Source organism: Phyllobates terribilis, unplaced genomic scaffold, assembly GCF_046119375.1.
Source record: "Phyllobates terribilis strain yellow unplaced genomic scaffold, ASM4611937v1 Scaffold_4__5_contigs__length_816908805, whole genome shotgun sequence".
Classification (NCBI taxonomy): domain Eukaryota; kingdom Metazoa; phylum Chordata; class Amphibia; order Anura; family Dendrobatidae; genus Phyllobates; species Phyllobates terribilis.
In genome coordinates, this window is record NW_027362764.1 from 599,977,361 (window position 1) to 600,001,378 (window position 24,018).

Here is a 24,018-nt window from a genome sequence, read left to right on the forward strand (position 1 = left end):
TAAAATTGCCAGCATGTCCCGCAAAAAACAAGCGGCATACAGCTCCATTATTGTGTAAAAGCGGCAAAACATAAAAAAATTATATAAATATGGTATTGCTGTAATTGTATTGACCCAAACAATAAAGCGGTCTTATTACTTTTACCACACAGTGAACAACATTAAAAAAAAATTCTTATTTGCTGTTTTTTGTCATTCTGCCTCCCAAAAATCAGAATAGAAAGTGATCAAAAAATTCCCGGAAATGGTTCCAATAAAAACGTCAACGCATGCTGCAAAAAAACAAGTTGTCACATGACTCTGTCAGCTGAAATATAGAATAATTATAGATCTCAAAATATAGAGATGCAAAAATTTATTTTATAAAGAAATCTTTTTTAGTGTGTGATAGTAGCGAAACATAAAAAAACTATATAAATCTGGTATCGCTGTAATCGCACCAATCTGAATACCAATGCCGTCTTATCACTTATACCACACAAGGAATGGCGTAAGAAATAAATAACACCAATTCTTAAACTGCTGTTGATTTGTTCATTCTGCCTCCCAAAGATCGCAGTGAAGCTCGGCTCACATTTATCCTGTGCTGAGCGCTTACACTGGGGTTTCCGTGTAAATCTCTGAAATTTGTGATTCAGATTGAAGCCCCAGTGGAAGATTCCCTACAATGAGGCAGATGGAGGTGCTGTGGACACCGTCTGGCCTGTGATCCGGCGGTGTCCGTCTTTTTAAGTGTGCATAAAGCACGGTGGCCACAGTTTTTTGCACCTCTTAAAAGAAGGGCACCACTGAATAGAGGACAGATGGAAACCCCTATGTCAGTGCTCAGCGTAGCGTGCAGGGTAAATGTGATCCAAAATGTTCCCAGTAAAAGCTTCAACTCAATCAACAAAATAAGGTCCATCACTGTCTTGTGGTTTGCTAGGCATGAGAGGGACAAAAACATATCTGTGGCTATCTTTATATATGTTGTCTGTTAAATAAGGCTGAACAATAGATATTGCCTTTTCAAGATAGATGATGCAGTTACTCTATATTTTTAATCATATCTGCAGGTTTTTGCTTAGGCATTTCCTTGGACACTTATACTAACAGAAACTATCTATTTAATTTTGTGATTTACATAAAATGGCAATATACTTTTGACAGAGACGTAAGTAATATAGTAGTGTTTGATGCCCAGGCATTACTGACTTATTTGGAGCTCTTGCTCTTACATGGGGTTGGAGTTGTACCGGTGTTGAAAAATCTCCATAGGAGATAAAAGGAGATAAATCAACACCTCAAACCCTAGTGTTGCCTGACTTGTATTTATGGTATGTTGCCTGCCTGTGTAGTGAAGTGATGTCCCGCATTTTGTTTCAATAGATCTTAAAATCTTCTGTGGCCTAATCATGTTTTGCCATATCCCTTTATTGTTATAATTTTTAAGATTAGGGATTTATAAGGGCCTCCTAGGGCCAGCCATTATTGAGCAGGGGAGCCATTTTGCTTACAAGCTAGGGTGCCAACCTCCACGGTAAGGCAGGGACCCTGCAGGACAAAACTAGGGTGAGACAGGAACTGACTGTATTTTGTATTGAGTGTGAAACTCACTTTCTCTTTTGAGCTATATGTACATGATCTAATGCAGAGAACTTTTATTGTTCTCTTGTGTATGGCATTTTCTCTTAGCCATTTTGGTTATACTATGCTTGGTTGGTCACTAAATATTTTATTGTCTATATTAGATATTTTAACATATACAGTATAACATACAAGTGCGTCTCACTAAATTAGAATATCATCAAAAAGTTAATTTATTTCTTCAATACAAAAAGTGAAAACTCATACATTATATAGTCATTACAGAGTGATCTATTTCAACTGTCCATTAATATGTTTGGATACAGCACTATGTGAACAGCCAGTTTCTTTAGCAATGACCTTTTATGGCTTAACCTCCTTGTGGAGTGTGTCAATGACTGCCTTCTGGACATCTGTCATGTCAGCAGTCTTCCCCATGATTGTGGTGCCTTGTGAAACATACTAAGGGACCTTTTTAAACACTTAGGAAGTATTTGCAGGTGTTTTTTGTTAATTATTCTAATTTACTGAGATAATGACTTTTGTTTTTTCATTGGCTGTAAGCCATAATCATCAACATTAACAGAAATAAACACTTGAAATAGATCACTCTGTTTGTAATGACTCTATATAATATATGAGTTTCACTTTTTGTATTGAAGAACTGAAATAAATTAACTTTTTGATGTTATTCTAATTTAGTGAGAAGCACGTGTGTGTGTGTGTGTGTGTGTAATATATATATATATTTTGTAAGTCTAATTTTCCATTTACTCAGCCCAATATTATACAATTCTGTTAATCGCCTGAGGGTTAAAAATGCTCACTACACCCCTACAGTAATTCCTCAGGAGGTGTAGTTTCCAAAATGCTGTCACTTGTGGGGATTTCTGCTGTTTTGGCATGTCTGGAGCTCTTCAAATAAGACATGGCATCCGCAATCTATTCCAGTCAAAATTGCGCTACAGAATTCAATTGGCGCTCCTTCCCTTCCGGGCCCTGCCATGTGTCCAAACAGTAATTTTCCACGATATATGGGGTATCGTCATACTCGGGAGAAATTGCACAACAAATTTTATGGTCCATTTCCTCCTGTTACCAGGGGAGGGCTGGGCTGAGGGGTAGGGGGACAAATGCTTCCTGGGCCGGTTGCTCAGCAGCTGTTTAGGGCCTTCTGCTACATCAGCAGGTGCATGGGGGGCACTGTACCTTATGTTTTACTGCCTGGCAGCATCAGACATGCCTACGCAGCATGCTGTATGTGGCCATTGGCCAAGTCCTGTCACAGAGTGGCTGGTTGAAGGGGATTCCCGGCTGCCTCTCTCTCTGCAATCCAGGCCCTGTGCAGTGCAGGACTGCTGGCTCCACCTCCCCCTTCCTGTGCTATGTTTCAGGCCTTCCCTTCTGCTGCATAAGGAGCTCCTGGCCCCTGAATTACTGGTAAGATGGATGTGTAGTGACAGCTGGTCACAGGGGTCAGAGTATGTTCTGTGCACTGTGGAGGGCTACATGGAGGGCTAATATTATGAGGGTCTGCAGCAATGTATTATGGGGGGGCTGCAGCAATGTATATTGTTGGGGCACTACAGTAATGTATATTGTTGTGGGGGCTGAAGCAATGTATATTGTTGTGGGGCAGCAGCAATGTATAGTGTGATGGTCTGTGGGGGTCTGCAGCAATATATTATGGGGGAGCTGCAGCAATGTATATTATTGTGGGGGCTGCAGCAATGTATATTGTTGTGGGGGCTGTAGCAATGTATAGTGCAATGGGCTGTGGGGAGTCTGCAGCAATGAATTATGGGGGAGGTTCTGCACCGTGCCAATACATTTAAACTCTGGTAGAGCAGGGAGAAATGATCTCACAGAGCTACTGCTTTCTCAGCTTCGGCAGGATGATGCAATGACCAAGACGCCGACACACGAACAGGAAGGTCAGAATCCCGATGCGGATACTTTATCACGCCGTGTTGGGACTCTTTTTCCTGTGCATGTGCCAGCACCACGGCTATTGCATCATCTTGCAGTGGCTGAGAGTGATAGTGCAGGGACATCAACATGTTGGTTTGTCCAATGAGTGTGCTCACTGGGATCCTGGATTAGGTGAATATATGACATTTTTTATTTTGCTTAAAACTTTTGGTGTAACTGTGGGAGCACCCTCATACAGTTGGGAGGGGGGCTCTTATACATTTTAGGGGTTACTGTTGGGGCCCCTCAAAGTATGGGGGCCATTATACAGCATGGGAGCTAATGTGGGGGTGATCATATAGTATGGAGACTTACTGGAGACTTATTTGGGGGCCATCATATACTATAGGGACTATTGTGGGGTGCCCTCATACAGTATGGGGGCTAATGCGGGGGCCAATATACAATTTGAGAACTAATGTGGGGACCATCATATAGTATGGGGGCCCTCATACAGTATGGGAGCTAATGTGGGGGGCCCTTAAAGTGAGGACTACTGTGAGGACCATAATAAAATATGAGGACTACTGTGAGGGCCATCATAAAATGTGGGGACTACAGAGGGGGCCAGCATACAGCGTGGGGGCCATTTTACAGTTTGGGGGCCATTATACAGTGTGAGGACTACTGTGGGGGCATTATACTCTGTTTTGGGGGAGCAGTGAGGACATCATACTATGTACAGGGGAGCAGTGAGGACATCATACTATGTATAGGGAAGCTGTGGACCTATCATACTGTGTATAGGGGACCTGTGGCCTCATCATACTGTGTGTAGGGGAGCTGTGGGCCCATCATACTGTGTATAGGGGGGCTATGGGCCCATTATACTGCGTATAGTTGAAATATTGCTAGTTTTTAACATTTTTTGTCAAAATTTAGATATTTTCCCAAATAAACGCAAATCATATTGACCAAAATGTACCACTAACATGAAGTACAACATGTCACAGAAAAAAGTTCTCAGAATCACTGTGATATGTTGAACCGTTCCATAGTTATTACCACATGAAGTGACACTGGTCAGAACTTTAAAATTTGGCCTGGTCAGTAAGTTGAAAACAGGCTCGGGGCTGAAGGGGTTAAAACCGTTAAAAACAAGCCATCTTTTCTAATAGAGACAAGAAAAGGCAGACTTGTATTTGGACTTGAAATTAATTCATAAGGCTTTTCTTTTCCTTTAATGGAGGTCTAATTCCAAGGGCAATTTAGGCACTGTATAGGTTGAGTTCCTGTCACCATTTCTCTTTAATTTACATGCAGAAGCTATTTTCAGGAAGGCTGGACTTGCCAAAAAAGAAGAAAGAATCAAAATTGCTGGACAAATAATCAACAATCTTAAATCCACAGACAATGCAACATTCATAGCAACAAGTGTATATGGAATGAAGGACTTATTACGGAGTGTCAAGATGGAAAGCTTGAACATGGGACTGCTACTCAACACAAAGAAGACAAAGATATTGACTACTGCCAAGTACGACCAGGACACATTTGAGACGGACGGCGACAAACTAGAACTTGTAAAGGACTTCAACCTACTTGGATCAATGATAACTCAAGACGCAGAGACGATAGCGGAAGTCAATAGGAGAATAGCTATGGGCAAATCAAAAATGAAGGCACTTGACAAGTTGTTCAAATCGAGGAACATTTCACTGGCAATGAAGACACAGCTTGTACATAGTTTGGTCTTTTCTGTGGTAAAATACGGAGGCAAAACCTGGACGATAAAGAAACAAGGCAGAAGATGAATCGACGCCTTTGAAATGTGGTGCTGAGGAAGGATGTTATCAATACCATGGATGGCAAGAAGAACAAACAAATCAATTTTGGAACAAATCAAGCCAGACATGTCACTTAAAGCAAGGAACATCAAGCTACGACTTGCCTACTTTGGACATTCATACAAAGAGAACAATCGCTGGAGAAGGACATTATGGTCGGAAGAATAGAAGGAACAAAGCGAAAAGGAAGACCATCAACCTGATGGCTTGATACTGACGCGCCCCTGGGCCTGTGTCGCGCTGCGTTGCGCACGCGGGAGCTTACCCGGAGCCGGATCTGTTGAGGGTTGTAGTCTCGTGGCGGTGACCCGGTCTGTGCCCAGGGAGTCAAACTGAGCTGCGATGTATCAGCGGTAGATGTTGGACGACTACGCCACCCGTTGAGTACAGCTAAGGAGCTGCTGCTGCAGGGCAGACCGCTGAGGCCGGTGGTAGGATTGTGCAGCGTGATAGTATAACCCCCAACGGGAGGGGTATGGCCTCAGGGCAGCCGACGTGGATGATGGGGGTAGCAGGAACCACTCGGAGACGGTACGGTGTAGTTCAGGGTCTTTACTGGTGACAAAGATAGACCCTCCCGGAGTACTGGCTAGCGATTGGGGCCTGGTCAGTCCTTGAGCAGATGGGATCTCCCCTGGCCAGGCGGAGTTGTAGGCCTCCCAAACTAACTGTACTCTTCTGGCTACCTTGCTAGAGGCGGGTATAAGTAGCCCACGTCCCTCAGTGTACCGTGTGGTGCTCACCCGTATGGCCGGTGACTCGGGGCCTTCGGGTTTCTTGGCCAGAGGACCTGGAATCCCCTGCCTGACGGATTCTGCTGCTGGGTAGGAGTTAGTCCCCACAGCCTCGGACTCCGGGTCCGGTAAGAAATCTTCTCAGTCAGGGCGAGCTCTGCAGCTGCCAGCCCCTGACTCCTTGTAACACTGCTCCCACAGAGCTCCTGATGTTCTGTTCCTATATTTGCTTCTTTTCTCTGTCTCTACTTCTTCTCTACTCACTAACCCTGCCTCAGCCCTAGGTTTATATAGGGGAAGTTCTTCCCCTTCCAGGACTGGGCAGGAGGTGTGGCATGCACAGGATCCCTGACCAAGAGACCTCCCACCTGCTCTCAGACATAACATTGCTGTTACTGTGGAAACCAGATCCCTGGGGTGCCACATTCCCCCCTAGTGAAATTTAGTACTCCGGGACTAAACATATTTTTAGAAAAACACAACAAGGTATAAACAATAATAATAGTACAATAAGAAAAACATATAAAGATGGTCACGGCGTGTCCGCAACCGGGTGCAGTTTTTGAAGCAAAGCAAGGTGTCCATTTCACCAAAACAGGGAGACGTAACCAGGTAGGGGTCTGTCCTGCCCCGAGTCCTTAACAGTCTTTTAGTCCATCCTGGGTTACGCTCCAACTAATTGTACAAGGATTCCCAGTAAATCCACCAAGGACTCCTAAAAATAACTAGAAACACATAATTATTTACAAGTAACAGACAGGTGACCACAAATAAAACAATTTAAACACTTCAAATCCTCCAACGTGCGGGTAACTGGCCTCTAGTGGCCCTAGTGGACCTACGGAGCTGACTGTCTGGCCCTGAACTACAGGGTGTAGGAGCTGTCAAGGGTAAACTGGGCAGCTGTTTACGGGCTCTTTGGCTCACTAGGGATATGGCAGGCTCACTGCAAGCAGAGGGTTGATCCTCCTGATCTGCTGGTGTGGGGTCTTCTGCCTCCTGGACCGGCTGTTCTTCCAGCTCTACCTGTTGCTCCGTAGGTGCTTGGGATGCTGGTTGGAGGAAGGTGAGTACGGGTACCACAACTGCACCATTGACTTGAGTCCAAGACCGAGGGAAGTCTCCGAGCACAGTACTAACCATATCTTCCCTTTCCTCTACGGGTCGATGGTCTTCTTGTTCCTCTTCAGGGTTCCTCAGTTGTTCGGGACACTTTTTCAGGTGGTCCCGGGATACAATGGCTGTGGTTTCCCCTCCGTCTTTACTGATGGTACAAACCTTCGGGTTCTCGTGGCTTGAGGGCAGTACGGTGTACGGGTCCTTCTCCCACTGGTCGTCCAACTTGTGGAGCCGTCTCTTCCTCTTCAAGACCTGCTCTCCGGGTACCAGGGGAACAGCGGGAGCATACTGGTTGTAAGTTTTCTCTTGTCTTTCCCTAGCCTGACAGAGACTTCGCTCCACGCTCTCCTGTACTCTCCGGTACTGCTGCTGCCTCTCTGTGTCCCAGTCTGCTTCTGGTGAAGTGCCCTCGGGTGTCAGGACTCCCATTTCCAGGTCAACAGGTAACTTACCAGGTCTTGCCCTCATTAGGTAAGCCGGGGTACAGTTGGTGGAACCTACCGGGATGTGGTTGTATAGGTCCACCAGATCGGGCAGCTTCTCAGGCCACAGACTGCGTTCTTCCAGGGGCAACGTTTTCAGAAGATCCATTACCACCTGGTTCATTTTCTCACAAAGTCCATTAGTTTGCGGATGATAGGGTGTCGTCCTTATCTTACGGCAGCCATACAGAGTGCAGAATTCTTGGAAGACCTCCGCTTCAAAGGCAGGTCCCTGGTCTGTCAACACTTGGTCCGGGTACCCGTGTGGACGGCAGAAATGCTGCTGGAAGGCTCTCGCTGCTGTTAAGTCCTTGACGGGGACGACAACCAAGAACCGGGAGTAGTGATCCACGATGGTTAGTGCGTAGACGTAGCCACTTCTGCTTGGGGTCAGTTTTACATGATCCAAGGCTACCAGTTCCAACGGCTGCCGGGTGACGATGGACTGCAGGGGAGTCTTCTGGCTGGCACGGTCCTTCCTTCTTAGGTTGCACGGGCCACAGTCTCTGCACCACTTCTCAATGGTTCCCCTCATGCCTACCCAGTGGAATCGCTCGCGCAGCAGGAACTCCAGCTTCTTCCACCCGAAGTGTCCAGCTCCGTCGTGGTAGGCCTCCATCACCATGGCTGCGTCTCTTCGTGGCACCACTACTTGCCAGAGTAGTTCATGCGTCCGGGAGTTAACCATTCTGCGGCACAACTTCCCCTTGTAAAGGAACAGTCGACTCCTCTCTGCCAATAGTTGTTTGGCTTCCTCCGGAGCGTCTGGTTCAAGGCAAGCCTCCGGGCGAGTCAGCATCTCCTTCACCAGTCGGACGGCAGGGTCGCTGTCTTGCGTTTCCGCCCAGTTGTAGTGAGGTAAGGGGTTCAACGTAGCAGCCTGCTTACTCCTTACCCGGTGGGAATACTGGATAGTCCCATGACGGTGGAACGCAGGGAGTTCAACTTCTTCCAGTCCCTCCGGATCTTCTCCTTCGTCCGGCAGGTTGGGCATCCTGGACAGGGCGTCCGCATTGGTATTGGAGCGTCCGGCCCGGTATTTGATTGTGAACTCGTAGTTGGACAGACGGGCCATCCACCTCTGCTCCAGGGCACCGAGTCTTGCCGTGTCCAGGTGTGTCAACGGGTTGTTATCCGTGTACACGGTGAACCGGGAAGAAGCGAGGTAATGCTTAAAGCGCTCGGTGACTGCCCATACTACGGCCAGGAACTCTAGCTTAAATGAGCTGTAATTCTCGGGGTTCCTTTCGGTGGGTCGCAGCTTTCGGCTGGCGTAGGCGATTACTCGTTCCTTCCCCTGCTGGATCTGGGACAGTACGGCTCCTAGCCCGATGTTACTGGCGTCGGTGTAGAGGATAAAGGGCTGGCTATAATCCGGGTACGCCAGGATTTCGTCCCCCGTGAGGGCCATCTTCAGCTGGCGGAAGGACTTTTCTTCCAGCTCCTCCCATTTGAAGGGCGGCTTCTGGTTCTTGGCCTTCCGGGACTGGCCTATCAGGAGGTCCTGCATAGGTGCTGCCTTTTTGGTGAAACCGGGAATAAACCTTCGGTAGTAGCCTACCAACCCGAGGAACTGCCGCACTTCTTTTACGCTGGAGGGGCTTGGCCATTCCTTAATTGCGGTGATCTTATCAGGGTCGGGAGCCACTCCGTCAGCGCTCACCACGTGTCCCAGGTACTGCACCTTTGGTTTCAGGAGGTGACACTTGGAGGGTTTCACCTTTAGGCCGTAACTCGCCAGAGCTTCGAACACTTCCGCCAGGTGTTTCAGGTGGTCCTCATACGTCTTGGAATATACGATGACATCGTCCAGGTACAACAGGACCGTCTCGAAGTTTCTGTGGCCCAGACAACACTCCATTAGTCGTTGGAAGGTTCCTGGTGCGTTGCAGAGTCCGAACGGCATGCAGGTGAACTCGCTAAGTCCCATCGGGGTGGTGAATGCGGTCTTCTCCCGGTCCGCCTCTGCTACAGGAACCTGCCAGTACCCGCTAGTGAGATCCAAGGTAGAGAAGAAGTTAGCAGATCTTAAAGCAGCCAATGACTCCTCTATCCTTGGTAAGGGGTACGCATCCTTGTGTGTGATACGGTTGATTTTCCGGTAATCTACACACATCCTCATGGTGTTGTCTTTTTTTTTCTGACTATGACTAGTGGAGCTGCCCAGGGGCTACAGCTATCCCTGATCACCCCAGCCTCCTTCATGTCTCTAAGCATCCCCTTGGCGTGTTGGTAGTGTGCAGGGGGTACGGGTCGATACCTCTCTTTTATGGGAGGATGGTCTCCCGTGGGGATGTGGTGTTCTACCCCCTTGACTCGCCCGAAGTCTAACGGGTGTTTACTAAACACTCTCTCGTACTCTTGAACCACCCGATAGACTCCCTGTTTCTGATGTGAGGGAGTGGAGTCAGTACCCAAATGTAGTTGCTGACACCAGTCCTCCATTGTTTTCTTAGAGCCGTTACCTTCCTCCGGGTGAGATGGAGGCAAGGGTTCCACAGATTGTATAGCATTTTGGTTAATGGTATATAATTTGGCTAGCGTGGCATACCGGGGCAGGTACACTTCCCTCTTCCCGATATTGATTATGCGAACGGGCACCCTCCCATGGCGTACATTAACCACCCCCCGTGCTGTCAAGATGGTGGGCCTACTGTCTGAGTAAACTGGTTCTACCATTGCCTGGTAATCTCTACCTCTCAGACCAATAGCTGCCCGGCACCAAATCATCATTTCACTTTTTGGGGGCATGGCAATAGGAAAAGGGTCACACATTCTTACGCTACCAATCTCACCGCCGGAGAGTTCCACCTGTTGCCGTCGCATCAGTGCCCGGATCTCTTTCTGGAGCACCCGCTGCTCGCCGGAGCTGGCGTTCTTGGCAACCTGCTGTAAAAGGAAAATCACCTCTGCAAGACAATTTTCAATTACATTAGTTCCTAGCGTTATCTTTGGGTGACTCTCGTGTTTGTCAATGTCTACAATAATCAGTCCCTGTGCTGCTAGTTCGACTCTACCAATTTTAATGGTCGCCTCTTTAAATCCGATCTGTGGCACGGGCTGACCATTGCTGGCGATGATTCTCAAGTCGTCGTCAGGGTAGCGGGTTATATCCGAGTCATTCCAGTACTGCTTGAAGAGCACGTACGGGATGGTGGTGACCTGTGACCCGGTGTCCAGTAGGGCACTCATAGGGATGCCATCCAGTACCACAGGCAAGACTGGACGTCCTCCGACATATTTGTCGCGCCAGTTCGATGGGCCTGGTGATCTTTTTCCTGGGGGTTGGCCCTCTACCCCCAGGTTGTGCCAGTTTAAAGGACAGTACCTTGCCATATGTCCGGGTTGATTGCAGCGGCGGCAGATGGGTCGTCCGTCCTCGTTGTACCGGTCACTGGGTCTTCCTCTGGCCGGTGGGGTCCTCCTTGGTCGACGCCACGGGATGTTCTCCGGTCCGGATGCCAGCTGGATCTTCCCTGGAGTGGAAGCCTGTAAAGACTGCACAGTTCGGGTTAACGCAGCAACGCTTTTAGCTAGCTCTTGGACCTGATGGTGCAGGTCTGGAGCCGGGTCATTGTTCAAAGCCTGCGCATCAGCCCCTACAGGCCCTGCCGACAAGGGCGCCGCCTCCTGGTGGTAAGTGATAGCTGGGCGCCTGTGGGTCACAACGCCATCCGGTGCCGGTTCTCGGAGCACCCGGATGGCTCTGTCCTTGAACTGTGCAAATCCCAGATGAGGGTCCTGTAGGGCCATTGCCCGCAACTGGGTTCGGTGGGCATTGCAATATAAACCCTCTATAAATTGTTCAGTCAACAGCCTGTCCTCGTCTCCCACGCCGTCAGGGTCGGTCTGCTTAACGGCTCTCAGGGCCTCTTGTAGGTTCAGGGCATAGTCCCTTATACTCTCATGGGCCCGCTGTTTGCACCCGTAGAATCTAAGCTTGATCTCGGCTGAGGTGCGGGTATCAAAGGTGTCCCTCAGCCGGGTTAGTATCCCTGCGACAGTCCTCCCCCCAGGTGGCCAGGACTTTACCTCCCTTCGGGCTGCTCCGGTTAATTGGGCCACCAGGATGCTCACTTTTTGCTCCTCTGTGAGGGGGTACACCTGGAAGAGGCTATCCAGCCTTTCTCTAAAGTCCTGCAGGGTATGTGACTCCCCTGAGTACTGGGGTAGCCAGGCTGCCCCCGGGATATAGGGCATGGTGAAAGGCATGACCGCGACAGCGGTGGCGCTGGCGGGGGTTGAAGCGGTGAAGCTCTCCTCCGTATCCGACATCCTTCTCCCCCCTAGTGGACCGTGGCCTACCTTGCGATGATCCTCTTCCGTAGGCCGCGGCTCCGCAGTGGATCGTCAGGGTTGAGGACCTTCCGTCGCGCTCCGGTGACGTCGGCGTCTGCTGGGCTCCTTCCAGGACCTTACGCAACGTCCGGACGTGAGACGGGGCTTCAGTTCTCGCGAGCTTTTCGGAGTCCACGCCCCTCTTGTTCCCGCGCGGCGTCCTCAAGATGGCGTCCAACGGCGGGAAAACTCCACGGATGGCGGGAAGAAGGCTGAAGATGGCGCCGGATGGCGGGAATCTTCACCGATGGCGGGAAAACTTCACGGATGGTAAGTTTTAAAAGTCTCTTTTTCAGGCACGCAGTACCCGGTGGTTGCGGGCACGAAATCCTGCCGACTACGCCAAAAGTTGACGCGCCCCTGGGCCTGTGTCGCGCTGCGTTGCGCACGCGGGAGCTTACCCGGAGCCGGATCTGTTGAGGGTTGTAGTCTCGTGGCGGTGACCCGGTCCGTGCCCAGGGAGTCAAACTGAGCGGCGATGTATCAGCGGTAGATGTTGGACGACTACGCCACCCGTTGAGTACAGCTAAGGAGCTGCTGCTGCAGGGCAGACCGCTGAGGCCGGTGGTAGGATTGTGCAGCGTGATAGTATAACCCCCAACGGAAGGGGTATGGCCTCAGGGCAGCCGACGTGGATGATGGGGGTAGCAGGAACCACTCGGAGACGGTACGGTGTAGTTCAGGGTCTTTACTGGTGACAAAGATAGACCCTCCCGGAGTACTGGCTAGCGATTGGGGCCTGTTCAGTCCTTGAGCAGATGGGATCTCCCCTGGCCAGGCGGAGTTGTAGGCCTCCCAAACTAACTGTACTCTTCTGGCTACCTTGCTAGAGGCGGGTATAAGTAGCCCACGTCCCTCAGTGTACCGTGTGGTGCTCACCCGTATGGCCGGTGACTCGGGGCCTTCGGGTTTCTTGGCCAGAGGACCTGGAATCCCCTGCCTGACGGATTCTGCTGCTGGGTAGGAGTTAGTCCCCACAGCCTCGGACTCCGGGTCCGGTAAGAAATCTTCTCAGTCAGGGCGAGCTCTGCAGCTGCCAGCCCCTGACTCCTTGTAACACTGCTCCCACAGAGCTCCTGATGTTCTGTTCCTATATTTGCTTCTTTTCTCTGTCTCTACTTCTTCTCTACTCACTAACCCTGCCTCAGCCCTAGGTTTATATAGGGGAAGTTCTTCCCCTCCCAGGACTGGGCAGGAGGTGTGGCATGCACAGGATCCCTGACCAAGAGACCTCCCACCTGCTCTCAGACATAACATTGCTGTTACTGTGGAAACCAGATCCCTGGGGTGCCACAATACTATCAAGATAAAGGCGGAGAAGACCCTGGTGGACCTATCTAGGCTATCAGAAGATCAGTCTTGCTACACCGCATTTATCCATCAAGTCACCATGGCTCGAGACCAAGCCAAAGGCCATTAAATAATAGGTTGAGTGATGCATTTAAAAATTGAATTTACCAATGCTAGTATTTACATCCTATATTGGAGTCCACATATGCTGTTCCAATGCATTGATATACTGTATATATATATTTTTCGTGTGTTACATTTAGTTAGGTAATGCTCATTTTAATAAAAACAATATTCACTTTTAGGTGGGAAACTTGTCTGGGATAAGCCTAGAACCGTTGGGTTCACGCACACGTTTGAAAATGGAACAGAATATTACATGACAGGAGGTGATATAATCTACATGTTTGTAGTCACCGACTGGATTTTTGCAAAAGAATTTTTGAAAGGAGGAAGTGCGTTCGTATTAGTATCTATGAATGGTAAGTCAATTCATATCATATTTTTATTTCAAACATGTTTATTAGCAATGTTCATAATTAGCAAAATTGACTGGTAGCCCCCATCTCCACTAATATTTCTTAACAAACAAATCAAAGAAGCCATTAAAATTGACTATAGAAATCTAGATATTTGTCTCTCTCTCTCTGTCTCCATACAGCCAGTGCCTGATACATGAAGCCCAATCTATGTCAGGCTCACCTTAAGAATCCGATGAGGACATTTTTCATTTGTACGCTGAATTTATGAGAGAGTTTATGTGAAGGTGTTGACAAAATACATCATGGCGCTGTAGCGACAAGTGGGGTTGTACATAGAAATCATGGGGCCCCATAGCATAAGTTTTATATCCCCCCCCCCCCCCCAAAAAAAAAAAAATATTTATTTATATATATAAATAAATATGATTAATTATTTTTTTGGGGGGGGATATAGAACTTATGCTATGGGGCCCCATGATTTCTATGTACAACCCCACTTGTCTCTACAGCGCCATGATGTATTTTGTCAACACCTTCACATAAACTCTCTCATAAATTCGGCGTACAAATGAAAAATGTCCTCATCTGATTCTTAAGGTGAGCCTGTCGGGGTCACAGAAGATCATATCTCACAACTTTCCAGTCTTTACGTAGTAATTTTCCTCCTGCTGTTGCCCTAGATCCCTCTTGCATTGCCCCATAAAGTATGATGCCAACAAAAGTGCCCCCCCAAACACACTATATCCCCCTGGTGAGTTCCTCCACATTAGCCTCCACATGCACAGTATGATGACCCTACTGTAACCCACCTCAACTCCCAAGAAAAAGTATGGTTTCCCCAACACAGTATGATCCCCCAACTGTGACCCCCACACAGCCCCCTTGCAGTAAAATGGGCCTACATACAGTATAATAGCCCCACACTGTATAATGGCCCGCACTTGCCCTACAAACAGTATAATGGCCCCCCATGTAAGGTGCCCAAACGAGGTAGTCGTGGGTGAGCTGTAGCCCATGCTCGCTTTGGCACCCTACAGACAAAGTGTATCCTCGCTCTGGTGTGCTGCGGTGTATGTGGTGTTTTCCACTTACTTCTGGCCAGCCAGCCTCTTCTGACTCCAGGATTTGTCTTCTGGAACCAGGGCAGCAATCAATTCAGAGGACACAGAGTTCATAACAACAACTAGAAATTTACTTGGTAACTGGCAGTATTTACAGTATTTACAGGCAGGTATAAAGGATAAGGCCCAACGGGTTGTCATCTTTCCCACAGGTACCGGATACAACTTCAGCCCTGGTTCCCAATTTAGGTGAAGCATCTCTGTTGCCTACTTCTCTAGCCCTAGAGACTCTTCATCACCAATGACAGTATACCTGGATCCCAATTCACTTTACCTCCTAGAGCTTGAGTCCTGACTTCTTCTGCAGCCTCACAGACAGAATGTGCCCCCAGGCCCCTGACGACTTTCTCGAGGTTCCCAGGCCGGCTAAGGGGATTCTTGTGGAGGGATTCTTTGGCTATCCACTGTCCAGGATACTAGGCCCACGTCTACCCTTTGAAGTACTGCACACTACTGACTGCTCACTTACTGCACTAGACACTAGCACTGAGTTCCTCCTCCCACTACTGGACCGGCTGTCACAGTTAACCCCACCTGGACCAAACTGCAGCCCCAGAGCGTTCTAACTTTGGGAACGTGCTTTTAACCCTTTTTTAGTGTCAGTAGGAGACTATCTCCTTCACCACTACTACACCCACACAAACCTTCACACTGTATAATTGCTTGCATACAGTATAATGACCCCATATAGCCCTCCAAATATTATAATACTCTCCCCATGGTCCTCCACAGAGTATAATGCACTCCCCATGGTCCCCTACAGAGTATAATGCACTCCCCATGGTCCTCCGCGCAGTATAATGCACTCCCCATGGTCCTCCACGCAGTATAATGCACTCCCCATGGTCCTCCACGCAATATAATACACTCCCCATGGTCCTCCACGCTGTATAATACACTCCCCATGGTTCTCCACGCAGTATAATACACTCCTAATGGTCCTCCACACAGGATAATATACTCCTAATGGTCCTCCACACAGGATAATACACTTCCCATGGTCCTCCACACAGTATAATACACTCCCCATGGTCCTCCACACAGTGTAATACACTTCCCATGGTCCTCCAAAGAGTATAATACACTCCCCATGGTCCTCCACGCAGTATAATAAACTCCCCATGGTCCTCCACACAGTATAATACACTCCTAATGGTCCTCCACACAGGATAATACACTTCTCATGGTCATCCACACAGTATAATACACTCCCCATGGTCCTCCACACAGTGTAATACACTTCCCATGGTCCTCCAAAGAGTATAATACACTCCCCATGGTCCTCCACACAGTATAATAAACTCCTAATGGTCCTCCACACAGTATAATACACTCCTAATGGTCCTCCACACAGTATAATACACTCCTCATGGTCCTCCACACAGTGTAATACACTTCCCATGGTCCTCCAAAGAGTATAATACACTCCCCATGGTCCTCCACACAGTATAATAAACTCCCCATGGTCCTCCACACAGTATAATACACTCCTAATGGTCCTCCACACAGGATAATACACTTCCCATACACTCCTAATGGTCCTCCACACAGGATAATACACTTCCCATGGTCCTCCACACAGTATAATACACTCCCCATGGTCCTCCACTCAGTGTAATACACTTCCCATGGTCCTCCAAAGAGTATAATACACTCCCCATGGTATTCCACGCAGTATAATAAACTCCCCATGGTCCTCCACACATTATAATACACTCCTAATGGTCCTCCACACAGGATAATACACTTCCCATACACTCCTAATGGTCCTCCACACCGGATAATACACTTCCCATGGTCCTCCACACAGTATAATACACTCCCCATGGTCCTCCACACAGTGTAATACACTTCCCATGGTCCTCCAAAGAGTATAATACACTCCCCATGGTACCCCACACAGTATAATGCGTTTTCTATGGTCCTGCACACAGTATAATAAACTCCTCATGGTCCTGCACACAGTTTGATACACTCTCCATGGTCCTCCATGCAGTTTGATACACTCCCCATGTTCCTCCACACAGTAAAATGCCCCCCCATACGGTAAAATTTGTCCCCCAGTATTATGGGAACCACGTACTCACTGATTTTAAAAATAAATAAATACAATACTCACCTCTCCCCGCTGCTTCAGTCTTTGCAGCGCATCTTCTCACCTCAGCAGCTCCACTGACTGACACAGCATGGCGCGATGAAGTGACATCATCGCACCCACAGCATCAGAAGCAGAGGAAGAATGATGGGAGAGGGAGTGTCACATGACGCTCCCTCCTCCATCATTGCTTTCAACTGTATCAGCATGTGCCGATACAGTTGAATACGGGTGGGTGGCGCTGGCTGGTCGGAGGGGGGACGCTGACACCGGGCCCCCCGGCCTGCCGCCATTGGCAGTACACCACTGGTGACAAGTTATTTTGACTTTTGGACCCTCCCAGTGCCGCAGCACTAGAATGTAGTAATAGATAAGTTCGAGAATGGAACATCGATGAGGAGAGAAACACTTTCACCACAGCGCTGATAGCACTACCTCTTCTCACTCTAGGGTTGTGACTAGTGTTGAGCCACCCCCGTAGTGTTCGAGTTCGGTTCGGTTCGTCGAACACCCGTGTGTTCGCCGAACTGTTCGTCGAGCTGTTCGTCGAACACCTTCAAACACCATTAAAACCAATGGCAGGCAAACAAAAACACATAGAAACACATAGAAAACACCTTCAAAGGCGTCCAAAAGCTGACAAACTGCTCAGAAGACACAACTAACACATGGAAAAGTGACAAGTACATATAGTCATGCGAAAAGAAAAGAGGTGGAGGAGTAAAAGGAGGGGGAGACACAAATATAGGCATGTCATGCCCTTCTAAAATCCAAAAAGTGAGAAGCCGACACGTTCAGTCCGCTCCTGCCCGTGCCACCTCCGTGTCGCTGGGTTTGTGCCAGAGCCGCGGTGAACCCTGACGGCCAGCCCCCCTCTCCCAATACTGGTGCCTGTCCGCTGGTGGGTCGAGCGAGCCCCCCTGTGGTGGAGGCAGCTCTAAGCTTTTTAATTTAAATTGTCTCTCTAATTTGAATGAATACACTTTAAATCCATTTACAAGGATCTATTGGAGGGCAAGTGTCATGCCAGCAGCCGCGTAATTCCAGCTACAGTAGCGTCCACTAAAGCTGCTGCAGTTAAAAAGCTTTTATAAGGATCGAGCTCGGCTGTCCACCGCAAGGCATCCTACTTCCAGTCCCAGCCCCTATGCCTTGGGGTGCCTCCTGATGCTCTTCACTGAGTATCCCGTGGTCCCGAAGCATTTTCTTTGAAAAAATTAAGTGTCCAAACTACAGGTGGTGTAGCTTGCTTAACAGCCGGGATAATCCGCTGACTAGCAGACACTGCTACTAGGCACAAAGTATTTCCTGGGCTAGATGCAGTTAAAAATTTGTAATTAGATACTCTCGTTGGATGCTGAGAAAGCATTCCATAGAGTCTCCTGGCACGCCATATATGATTCTCTTAGAAAGCTTGGGGTAGGGGTCTAGGGGACCCTTTTATAGCCAAAATCACGGCCCTGTATCACAATACATCACCTAGGCTGAAGATAAATGGAACTGTAGCACCCTGAGGGCTCGGTTGCTACAGAGGTATTTCACCTCACCCAGAGGTGTGATATCTCACTCTCAGGTAAGGATGGAGTGTGGATCAGGACCCGACACCTGCATGCATTACACCACATTGCCGTGGGGCAGGGCGACCAATATGCCTCTGAGATGGGCACGACAGTCCCTGTCCCTGGCTGGAGTGGGGGGAGGGAACACTGAGGAAGGGGAACCCTGTAGTGCAGGAGCAGGGAGGAAGCAGTTCCTGGGTGCATTGAGAAGGGAGTATAAAAGGTGGGCACCATCTTAGTTCAGTGCAGAGAAGTCTGAGCAGAAGTGGCAGGGAGCAGGGGCTCTGCATGAGCTCTGCTCCGGAGGCGGGCCTAGTAACAGAGGCCCAGGCCTGGAAGAGGGAGAAGGAAGGAAGAGGAGCGGAGAAGGCTCCAGGAACGAGGAATGAAGGGATCCCAGGGGTGCGGACGGGCGAGTCGCCACCGCACGCCCGAATCCACCTGCGTGGAGGGATCAGGCCAAAGGGAGAGACCGGTCCCCGAAACTAGTGGAGGCAGGAAACGACCCTCAGCTAGAAACCGGAGGCTCTGACATTTTATGTGGCGCAGCCCCTCGCTACACCCGCTAGGAAGGCACCACATAGGGTCAGGGAAACTGGCGCCAAGTTTACCAAGAGGAGGCCCGAGGCAGCCGGACAGAAGGGTTGGTAAGAAAGGCCAGACAAAGGACACACAAAGGGGGTCCTGTGAAGCGCTCCAAAGTTATCTGGGAGTTGTCTGAGCCCCTCACCTGGTGAGCACAGTACGACGTGGGCAGCCGTTACCTGCAGACGTGGTCTGGATAATAAGAACTGTGAGTAAAGGCCCTGGACTGCATCACTGACTCCGTGTCGTTACTGCTGCTGCCCTGCACCATCACCCCCATCCTCCGCATACACTGCCCTGAGGCTATACTCCTCCCGTGGGGAGTTATGCTACGCTCTGCTGCACCCACAACACCAGCCTCAGCGGTCTGCCCTGCAGCGGCGGTTCACTCTGACCGCAATCCACGGGTGGCGTAGTCGGACATTTAAACATCAAAACCACATAAATAGTTCCGCCACTGGTTTGACCACCCTGAGCCACGGAACCGGGTCGCCGCCACGAAGACTACAACCACCAGCATCCACCAAAAAGGGTCCGGCTCCGGGTGTCCCAAGGCCCAGGGGGTGCATCAGAACATTTTCATCACCTTTCACAATCACCAATGGGACAAGGCAGGGATGTCCTCTGTCCCCTCTCTTATACATCCTAGTGACGGAGCACCTGCTCTCATCAATTCGCCATAACCCCAATATTAGGTGGATTGAGGTGAGAGGCACCGAGTACAAGTGCTCTCTATTTGCTGATGATGTCCTAGTATATATCACTCAATCACATATATCCATCCATGCTGTTATGGCTGAAATAGATCACTTTGTTACATGGTCGAATTTTAAAATCAATGCAGCGAAGTCTGAGGCCCTCGATGTCTCCCTCCCCAAATCCATATAGGATTCCATCCAGTCCAACTTTCCTTTTGCCTGGCCCTCACAGGATATCAAATACTTAGGAATTCCTATTCATAGAGACCTCTCCCATCTATGTTATCTTAATTTTGGGCCCTTTATTGAACAACTCCATACAGACCACGGTTGGCAAGTTATAACTGTAAGATTCACTACGTGAACCACTTGGTGTTTTGTGGAAAAGCACATGTACACTGCGTTCCAAATTATTATGCAAAAAGTGTTTAGGAGTGATAAGGGAAGAATTTGTTTGTTTGTCAGTTAAACTCATTGATGGTGATGTGTGTCAGGGCTCTTTATATCACTGTAAGCAATTGCAGACACCTGTGCTAATTAGTTTGGCAGGTGTGTCCAATGAAAGGCAAGACTACTTAAGAAGGCTCTCTCACATTATTAAGCAGCCTACATTTTCTGCCAAAATGGGAAAGAAAAAGGATGTGTCGGCTGCTGAGAAGCAACAAATTGTGGAGTGTTTAGGTCAAGGCATGACTACAATCAACATTGTGCGATGATCAGGATGAAGTGTCTTGGCAATCAAGAAGTATGTAGCTGATTCACAGTACACACGTGTGCGTGCTGATAAGGGCAAATTGAGGACTCTTTCCTACAGGCAATTACGTCAGGTTGAAAGAGCAGCGGCAAAAAAGCCTTGTCATAGCAGCAGACAAGTTTTTGAAGCTGCTTGTGCCTCCAACGTCCCCCGAACAACAAGATGCAGGGTCCTTCAGAGGTTTGCAGCTGTGCATACGCCATCCTGTCGACCTCCTCTATCCACTTCACACAAGCAGAAACGGCTCCAGTGGGCCAAACATTACATGAAGACTGATTTCAAAACAGTTTTGTTCACGGATGAGTGCCGTGCAGCGCTCGATGGTCCAGATGGATGGAGTGGAGGATGGCTGGTTGATGGACACCCCACGCAAACACGGCTACAGCGCCAACAAGGAGGAGGTGGAGTAATGTTTTGGGCTGGAATCATGGGGAGAGAGATTGTCGGCCCCTTTAGGATCCCTGAAGGCGCTAAAGATGAACTCCATAATGTATGTGGATTTTCTCAAACAGCACTTCCTGCCATGGTTCAAGAAGAAGAACCGTGTATTTCACAGCAAGATCATTTTTCTGCATGATAATGCACCATCTCATGCTGCACATAAAACATCTGCATCTCTGGCTGATATGGGCATAAAAGGGGACAAACTTATGGTGTGACCCCCATGCTCCCCTGACCTCTACCCCATTCAGAACCTCTGGAGCATCATCAAAAGGAGTGTCTATGATGGCGGGAGGCAGTTCACATCTAAGCAACACCTCTGGGAGGGTATTCTGTCCTCATGCAAAACAATTGAAGCAGAAACCATCCAAAACCTGACAAATTCAATGGACGAGAGAGTTCAGAAGCTCCTTTTGAACAAGGGGTCCTATGTGAAAATGTAACATCACCTAGAATAAAGTTTTGAGTTGAAAACTGTTTGATTTCAGTTTCTAATAACCTGCTAATGCTTATAATTTCAAAAATGACCATTTTTTTGGTCTTTATTAAAATGAAAAGGTTGATCGAAAAGTTTGGGGGATCTAAGAGTGTGGCAACCCATTTGTCATGATTACTTCGAATTCTGACAATATGAGGGTCATGTTGCAGGTAGTGCAGCAAGAAGGCACTTATGTGTCTTGCGCATCTCGGAGCCCCAAAATTATTTTCCGGGCTAGATGCAGCTAAAAATTATTATTAATTTTAAATCTGGTGGAGCTTAGTATAGATGGCCTAATAGGATCAGTGCTGCACACTGCTACAAAGCCCAAATTATTTTCCAGCCAAGATACAGATAAACATGATTAGTAATTTTAAATCTGGTGGAGCTTATTATAGATGGCCTAATAGAATCAGTGCTGCACACTGCTACAAAGCCCAAATTATTTTCCAGCCAAGATACAGATAAACATGATTAGTAATTTGAAAGCTTAAAACGGTTGGTAGGGTGATTTTAACCAATCATCAAGCTTTTACTCTCCCCAGGATGACACAGGGGTAGAAAAGTCGTTTCGGATCCATGATTTGTTCATCTTTATGAACGTGAGTCTGTCTACATTATCAGTGGAGAGCCGCGTGCGCTTATCTGTCAGCACACCACCAGCAGCGCTGAACACACATTCAGACAGAACGCTGGCTGCGGGGCATGACAAGATCTCCAAGGCGTAAGTGGCTAGCTCCGGCCATTTATCCAGATTGGAAGCCCAAAAAGAGCAAGGGTCCAGTGACACAGTCATGGCTTCAATGTTTACTTGGAGATACTCCTGTACCATCGTCTCTAGGCGTTGACTATGTGTCAGACTTCTTGTCTCCTGTGGCCTTGCAAAGGATGGGCTAAAAAAGTGGTGAAATGATTCCGCAAAATTGATGTTACCAGCAGATACTGTGGTTCTGTTACGGTTTGAGTGCTGAACACTTGACGGTCCCACGGTTGGCAAGTTGGAACTGTGAGATTCACTACGTGCACCACTGGTGTTTTGTGGAAAAGCACATGTAAGATTCTGCAACAGTCTCTGCTGATACTCCTGCATGCGTGCATCCCTTTCTATGGCAGGAATAATTTCTGCAAATTTACTTTTGTACCGGGGATCTAACAGTGTGGCAACCCAGTAGTCAGGATTATTTCTAATTCTCACAATTCGAGGGTCATGTTGCAGGTAGTGCAGCAAGAAGGCACTCATGTGTGTTGCGCATCCAGGAGCACCAAGTCCCTGTTGTGTTGGTGGCGAGGTAACAATCATGCTTCCTTCCTCTGTCCTCTCCCCCCAACCTCGCACAACAGAAATGTGATCAAGGTCTCCCTCATCTGATGAGTCTTCCATCAGTTCGTCGTCCACTTCTTCCTGGGCTCCTGCACCTTCCTCACTAGTTTGGCTGCTACCATGCGCCCTGGTAAAACCATCTCCCCCACCCTCACATGCCTGCCGCCTTGGTGCTGCCGACCGTCTGGACCTTGCAGATGTTAGCCCTTCCGCATACAACTCCTCCTCCTCTACTTCCTCCACCTCCTCTTGTGCCACCACCTGACTCCGAATTCTGTTTAACATGTGCTCCAGCATGTAAATCACCGGAATAGTCATGCTGATAATGGCATCGTCAGCACTAAACATCTTCGTCGCCATTTCAAAACTGTGCAGAAGGGTGCATAGGACCCTGATCTGAGACCACTCCTCCAGCGTGATTTGCCCCACCTCTGGATCTCGTTGGCCCAGGCTGTACGTCAGAACGTATTGCACCAGGGCTTGTCGGTGCTGCCACAGTCGCTGCAACATGTGCAGAGTTGAATTCCACCGGGTAGGCACATCGCATTTTAGCCGGTGAAGTGGCAGGCCCAACGACTTCTGTAGAGATGTAAGTCGCTGAGCTGCGGGATGCGAACGGCGGAAGTGAGCACACAGCGACCGTGCCCTCTGCAGAAGGCCATCTAGTCTGGGATAGTGGGCTAAAAATTGCTGGACAACCAGGTTCAACATGTGAGCCATACAAGGCACGTGTGTGACATTGCCCCGGCGAAGGGCCGCACCCAGGTTTGCAGCATTGTCGCACACGGCCTTCCCTGGTTTCAGGTCCAGTGGAGACAACCATTCATGAAATTGGTTCTCCAGAGCTGACCACAACTCCTCAGCTGTGTGACTCACATTTCCCAGACATTTCAAAGTAAAAACCGCCTGATGACGTTGAGCCCTACTGCCAGCATAGTAAGGAGGTGTGCAGGATCCCTTCTGCGCAGTTAGAAAGCTTGTGGCATGACCAGACAGGCTTTGGGTGCAGGTGGAAGACCGAGAGGAGGTTGAGGAGGCAGAAGCAGTGGAGGAACTTTGACATAAAGATGATTGACGCACAACTCGTGGGGACGGCAAGACTAGGACAGCAGCCCCTTGTCCTGCTGTCACCATAGTTACCCAGTGCCCAGTCAGCGACATGTAACGCCCCTGTCCATGCCTACTAGTCCAAGTGTC

The 24,018-nt window shown here is 48.7% G+C and overlaps 1 pseudogene; it reads left to right on the plus strand.

The window, feature by feature from the left end:
* Positions 1–24,018, plus strand: part of LOC141264698 (meprin A subunit beta-like) — a 78,175-nt pseudogene that overhangs the window by 40,975 nt on the left and 13,182 nt on the right.